Below are 7,330 nucleotides of genomic sequence, written 5' to 3'. Positions count from 1 at the left end.
TCAATAAAAATTTTATTTAAACAGAAAATTGTTATTTAGAAAATTATTTTTTAATAATAAGTTTTAAAGTCAGTTCTAAATGTTTTATCAGCATTTTTCAAAACTCAAGAAGAGAATGTGCAATTTATGCGTAATTGCTATTTAATTATTTTTCAAAACCATTGTTTTAAATTTTGTATCTCTTGTAAAAATATAATTAAAATTTGTATATATATATTTTTCTTTAATTTTTCAAAAATGCATGACAGTTTTCTGTGCGCGTGTTCATAGATTACTGCACGTGGTTACATATAATTTTGGCAACTTTGATGTCGACTTTTTCTACTAAAATTTTTAAAAGCTTATGAATACGTGTCTCTCTCTCTCTCTCTCTATGAGATTTTTTATTCAGCATTATATGTAAAATGTAATAAGCATGCCTATCATGATAAATTCATCATCATATATCAGCATCAAGAAAATCAACAACAGATCTTTCAAATTCTTTTTCTACCCATGGTATCAAAACAAAATGTCTTTTTTCTGACGAATGGCGTTGAAATGCAAAGATCTGAAGCACGGCGTGCGCATTCCGCTTGGACGACAAGAAAAAGATAAGAAAGAGAATAGAGAGTCGAGGAACTCGCTCTCGCGCCCGCGCGCGCGCGCGCGAGCGCGAGGGGAGGAATAGAAAAGGGGCTGGCGAAGAGGCGAGGGAGAAAGGAGAAATAAAGAAAGAGAAGGAAAGCGAAGTTCGCGGTGTACGCGGCTTGATTGAATGCGGATGTGCGTGCAGCCGGTGGCCGGTGGTCGACAGCCCACGAATCGGGGGAAAATTATGGCTAGGTCCTCTTTCGTACATGTCGGTGGTTCGATGCTATCTGCCTTCTCCTTCCGGGAATTTCGCGGTATAAATAGAAGGGCTCTAGTGTGCACGTGTGTACGTGTGCGTGCGTGCGCGCGTGTGTGCGTGTACATGTGCTCGCGACTTGACTACAACCCGGGAGTTGCAGCGGGCTCTTCGCGGTGGAGAAAGCCGAAATGGCAGCACCCGAATATTCGGCACCCGCGCGATTTATGCACCCCACTCGCGCCGTTGTGCCCGCCTATCCAGACTGCAAAATGGAATTCCAGTCGGCACGAAAGCCACAGTTGTTGACCCGTCGAGCTGAACTCGCCTCTCTGGTCACTGTTTTAATTGCCAGCAGCGCGACGATCGCTATGCATTCGGTCTGCCGAACGGTTCGACCTCTGGCGCCGCTCGCGTTCACCTTCTTCATCCCTTGTTCTCTTTCCGCACGCTTTCCGATTCCGCGCCTTCTAAATCCCCTCGCACTGAAATTATGGGTAATTATCGTGCGGCTTCTTTATCCGATCGTCGTTTATTCGCTAGACTCGAAATCTCTGCGCGATAATAAATCTTGATGTGGCCAGCGAATATGCGCGACTTAACAGCTCATGACTTTGAAAATTATCAGTGCGTACGTAGTATTATGATTGTTTGAATAAAAAGTTTTATCGAAAAGATAAGTACTTGTACATCGCAACGCATGCCTTTAAAAGCTCGTTTATCTACGCATGCATGCACTGATGCATCATAAAACAGTGACAAAGTAATTTTTCGATAGTAGTAGATTTTAAATATATCAAAGAGAATTTATTATCCCAAAATTCTATGATTCTATGACGATGACTTCTTTAATGCGTTCTTGGTGTTGAATATTGTCTGCCAATTTATTTTTAATATAAGATACATTTTTAGAATAAACAATCATATCTCAAAAATTGTTTCTTGTGCATATCATTGGTTGCATATCATTTACTCACATTTATTACAAATGCGAATGAGGCTTCTATCCAGATGTTTTCCTCGAAAACAGAAGTGTTTTCGCGCGAGATGCACTAGGATAGTAACCGAATTCCTCATCGCCAAGGGAAACGAGAAACCGTCTTCTCCCCCCCATATCAGCGGCACTTGATAAATTGGCACACAAACGTGAGATACTATCCCTTTTGTTGATGCAGTCCCTCGCCAACCCTTTAATCCCGAGGTGCAGCGGCTGGCTACTTTATACTCGGAGGCTCCACCTGCCTGCCTGACTGCCTGCGCGAAAGGGGGAGGGTATTACGGGGTTACTAAAGTATTGTATGGCCTCCCCAAGCCCCATAAGGATAGCCCTCAGGCACGCACCCCCGTTATCGTATGCGTATGCATTTTTTTTCGCTGGTGCGTGCGCCGGGGACTCGCAGCCCTTATATGTGCAGTGAAGGTGAAGGGGGCATCGGGTAACACGGGCAAGCAAGCAGCCACCCAAACGACCGAAACCCGAATGCTCCGAGGACACGACTTGTTCACGTAGCGTGTCCTCTTCTCTTCTCTCACTCGCGCGCGTTTTTTTCTCGTACTCTCCCTCGTTCTCTCCTCCTCTATTCTTTCACGCCTTCTCTATTCCACTTAGTCACCCGAAAGCACACCTGTATTTACAATCGATAAGGGCCAATAGTTCGGAAACAGGTGATTCCAATATCGCGTAAATGAGATGCCGCGATCGCCTTACACTTTTGAGACGCTTCCCTTATCTCTCGCGTTTATCGCCCCTCTCGAAATTCAATTGCAAATTGCACAAATATACCCCGACTCTTGTTTGACTTGATGATTTAATTTACAAATAAACCCTCTTGATTACGACAATTGACTGTCGCACAAATAACGAAACATTAATTGATTGAACAATGCGCGGACATTTGGAGAATCGGAGAATCGGGCGATAGGAGAACGCGCCTCATCGACGTTGAAAGTGTAATAGCGCGATGAGCCCACGGAGAGAGAGAGAGGGGGGAATCGCGAGGTCTTCGCCAGCATATAACATACCATGAGTGTTCCGGAGCTAAACCTAGAGTGCTAGAAATACACTCCAAGTTAATTCAAGTACATCGCCTTCGCTGTCGCTATGTACATTCCCTCCTCCCGTTCTTGTCCGCGAGCTTCTTTCTAGCATAAATCGCCACTTAAGCTCTCACTCACGAACAATTATTTACTTATCTTTAATCGCAACAAATTTTAGTAGCAAGTGAAAAAAGTATTGACTATGAGAGATTTATTGAGTCCCGATTAAATTACGCGAGTTTCGATATTTCCTTTTAAATAAAAATAAATTTTCCAAACGTGATGTACACGTAAGAATTACCCGAATGCATCGTCATATGCACTCAGCTTGATGCTCGGAAAGAAGTAGCATTCACCCTCGCGATGCAAACTCAACCTCCTCTTTAGGTTCCTCATCGTTTCGACCCTCCGTAAAAAGAAAGCCAGCAGGTTGACGTCCCCTAAGTAAAAGGCACCACTTCATCTGTGCCCTCGAACGAAGGGACAAGTCGCTAGGTGCTTGCAAGTGCTGTCATCATTATTCGTCATCACTTTCCTTATCTACAAATGCTAATCATTTCACGTCACAAGCACACGCGAACCGCGCGAAACTTGAGTAGTAAGAGAATCATTTCAGCTGTGCTATTAATCAATTTCTCGATTCTCTAATACATCGATTTCATATTTAGAGAACAAATTCTATTTGTAATAAAAATTTTAATAACAAAATGGTAAATAACAATTCATAAAAATGTGCAAAAAACAAATTTATATATTTCTAAAAATTCTGACAAATAAATAACCAAACCGGTGTAAAAGTAAGAATGCTTACGTAATCAGTCCGTGAGACACGGCGTTAATTAATCGTACGATAGGTAATCGGTCGATGATGATCGTCGAAGAAATTAGATTACACTATCGAGAAAAGTACAAGCAGCACGTACGTCGTTGTGCCGTCTCTGTCCGATTATTTCTGGTTGTTACTCTTTGATCTATCGTTCACCTCTGCTTGCTCACTCGTAAAATCCTCGTAATGCAAATCCTAGTAACGACCGTACTTAAGTGCTTTAAGCCGGATTGTCGAATGGATCATAAAACGCAACTAGAGATTACCAGCACCACCATGACATTATGTCAAAGGCCGTATGTCTTTGAATAATATTATTATTCCTATCCCCATTTCCCGGAGTGCTTATCATTTAACAGCCCATGCGTAAGAAACGCGTTCTAATATCGGCTTACATTCGTTTTCACTCCTCCGAATGGCGAAAGCTCGTACACGCGAAGTATTGCTGTTCCTACGCGCGTACATTCCTCGTCGATTATTAGAGCCGTTAATATTGCACATATTATACAGCAATTCATAAGCTGCAAATAAATTCCAAAGCTACTTAATGTGAAATTATATATTGTAAGAATTGATAAGAATTTATCGTTTAAAGAGTTGAGAAGAGTTTCTAACTTTTTAAATGAAGAATTTCTTTTAAAATCCTGATAAATCAACTGGATAAAATTTATCAAATGTTTGTCAGATATTGTTTAAATATATCTCCGATCATGGCCTTGATCATGCCTGCTAATAAGTCTGATATTAGAATTTTGAAGAAAAATATTATCACAAATAACGCCGCACTGTTTTCACGTTACTTAATTATTTCATTATTCAGAGTTTACTCCGCTCTTATCTTAATTATTTCCGTTAATCACTATTAATTTGCATAACATATTAAGTACAAACTAATACGTGTTAACATGTGTAAACAATGTTTTTTAGCCGCTTTGTATCCATCCGCCAGAAGTTTCATAGATTTACATAAACGTCTGCGAAACGAGCGCGGCTCTCGTTTCTTACGTTTCTTTTTTTAAGTGGAAGGAGGAAAGTTAGGCGAGAATGTTTCAAACTACACCAATTTAAATGCCGATCCGATGAGCCGGCCAATATGCCGTGCGCCTGGCAGAGTGCAAGGTTATTAAGGCATAGTCTGGTCGGCGGCACGGTCGGCGAGTTTAGGTAGATTGGTCCAACGGGCCAGTGCATTTTCGAGAGCTTATTGCTATCGACGGACGAGCAAAGCTTGATCTCAGATTACTCAATGATTTCTTCTCGCAGTGGAAATACAGCCTGCTCTCATTGCAGAAATTATTGCGCATTTGGATTGTGATGAACACACTCTTTGCAACTTATAATTTTCAAGTGCAAATTTGAAAAAGTTATATTTCTGAGTCTTTAGAAAGTTTCATGCTTTATCGAAAACTTAAAGGAATAACTTGTAGCGAATTTTAATGCAGTGAAAAATATGTTAATAAAAATAAAAGGAAGAACTTGTGCGTCTGTTATATTGTAGAATCTGCAGTATATATGTTATCTAATATAGTATTTTTTGTATACTACTCACATTTTTCTATATAGTCTAATTAAATTTTAATAGTGAGGACAATAATAGGTAGATTAATAATTATTTTTACTTGGACAATCTTGATTTAATACGATTTATTTATAATAAAATTTTAATGTGTGCATTGTAAGGCTTACAAAAAGCTTTGTTTGCTTAATCATTAATTGTGATTAGAATTTATTTTCAAATAATATAAATTTTATAATTCTGTCTAGAATATTTTTAGCATATAACGTCGACTATTTTTGTATATGAATAAATTCTGTGGTGTTTTCGGGTTAATGTCGATTTTGGCATTTTTGTTTCGGAGAAAGGAGAGCACTAACCCGACCGTCGGCAAGGACGAGTGCCCGAGGCGGCGCCGAAGAAAAACAATAAAACGAGAATTGGCACGTCTGGCGAAACAGTTGACTGTCGTCAATTCAACTGGCCGACTCTTGTCAGGACGTGCACCTAACTATCGTATTATATGCACGAATTATCGTCACATGTCTCGGAATAATGCGACTCTGACTGTGTCAGTGACATACTGTGTCGTCAGAAATATTTAAAGTAACAATGAATATATATGTAAATTTTAAACATGACGTGTATAGTTTATTTAAAGCTTAAATTTCCTTTTTATTTTTATTTTATTAATATAAATTTATCTAAATATATTGTGAGTACAATTATTTTATTGTAAGTTATTAAAATTGTAAAATATTATGTAAATAAATTTAATTACTTATAATATAATAAAATAATTATACATACTTACAATATACTCAACATATATATATATATATATATAAAAAGCAAAAGAAATTTTGCATTTAAACGTATTCTAAATTAAATATAAAATTACATTTTATATATTCAAATTTTTATACATTTTATTAAAATACATTTTGATAATAGCAAGTAGGTGCAAAGATGTATAACTTTTTTGAAAAGAGAGAGAGAGAATTAAAGACGATGACTTGTGAAACTTGATTTGTGCTCATTGCGGAAATTATCTTAAAACCATTTATGATGAATTTATTGTTTAATTGTAACTTGCATTCTTAGATGGAATGCATTCTGCTATCGATGCAGTGGCGCCGATCGTTTAAATAAATTTTTCCTTGGCACCCTTTCGATCTGTGCGGCGACAAATAAGATAACCCTTCCTTCAGTTCCACGTTACAATTGCTTCAATTATCGCAACTGACATAAGAGCCGTGACACAGTTATAATGACCTACAAGAATAAAGCGTGTAAAAAAATTTTATATATATAAATATTTCAAATTTTATTTATTCTGATGTGATGCACTGTGAGATATGGATAAAAATATCCATAAATGTTTCGGTAAACATGTTTTCAAAGTATGCGTCATTTTATTGCCGCTGCGCAAAATAATGTTGCACATGCAATATTTTAGGCAAGTTAAGCGAGGCGTGTATTTAACAAACATTAAAACTGTAAAAAATAAATAAATAATGGAATAGATAGTCTAATAATTTTGTTACTATTCGCACATTTCACTCATTTTATCATATTCATACGCATAATAGATAATTAAAGATAGGTAAATTATTGTTTACATTCATGACAATATTATAATGCTAAAGAAATATTACATTTATAATTGCCAAGTTATGTATATACTTTACTCTAATCTGGCATAAAAAGATAAACACGATACATTGATGACAAATTCCACAATTTCTTTTAGTAACGTATTTGTCGATCATTAATCAATGATAAGTAAGTGATAGTTGTATTTACGGAGTGTCGTTCTGGTTCACAGCGCAAATGGCGTGAACCATTTAGCCCCGAATTTTTGGCATTATCAACATGTGACGCGATGCTGCGTGAATTCTAGATATATCGAGAATTCTGAATATACATTAACACACAGGAAACATCTATAATTGATCTGTCTACATTTTCGCGCGACAGAGATTGGTAAAATTCTGGTCGGCAAGAATTGTTTGAAGATTGGAACTTTGTACCGATGATTTGGAAAAGCAACCTGATACGGCGCATGTATCGCAAAAAATATTTTTCTTTGTTCTGGGGAGTACCAGAAATCGGCGAAAACACGACTGGTTTTAATTGGCAG

The sequence above is a fragment of the Linepithema humile genome, chromosome 6, assembly GCF_040581485.1.
Source record: "Linepithema humile isolate Giens D197 chromosome 6, Lhum_UNIL_v1.0, whole genome shotgun sequence".
Taxonomy (NCBI): Eukaryota; Metazoa; Arthropoda; class Insecta; order Hymenoptera; family Formicidae; genus Linepithema; species Linepithema humile.
This window is presented reverse-complemented; position numbering follows the sequence as displayed.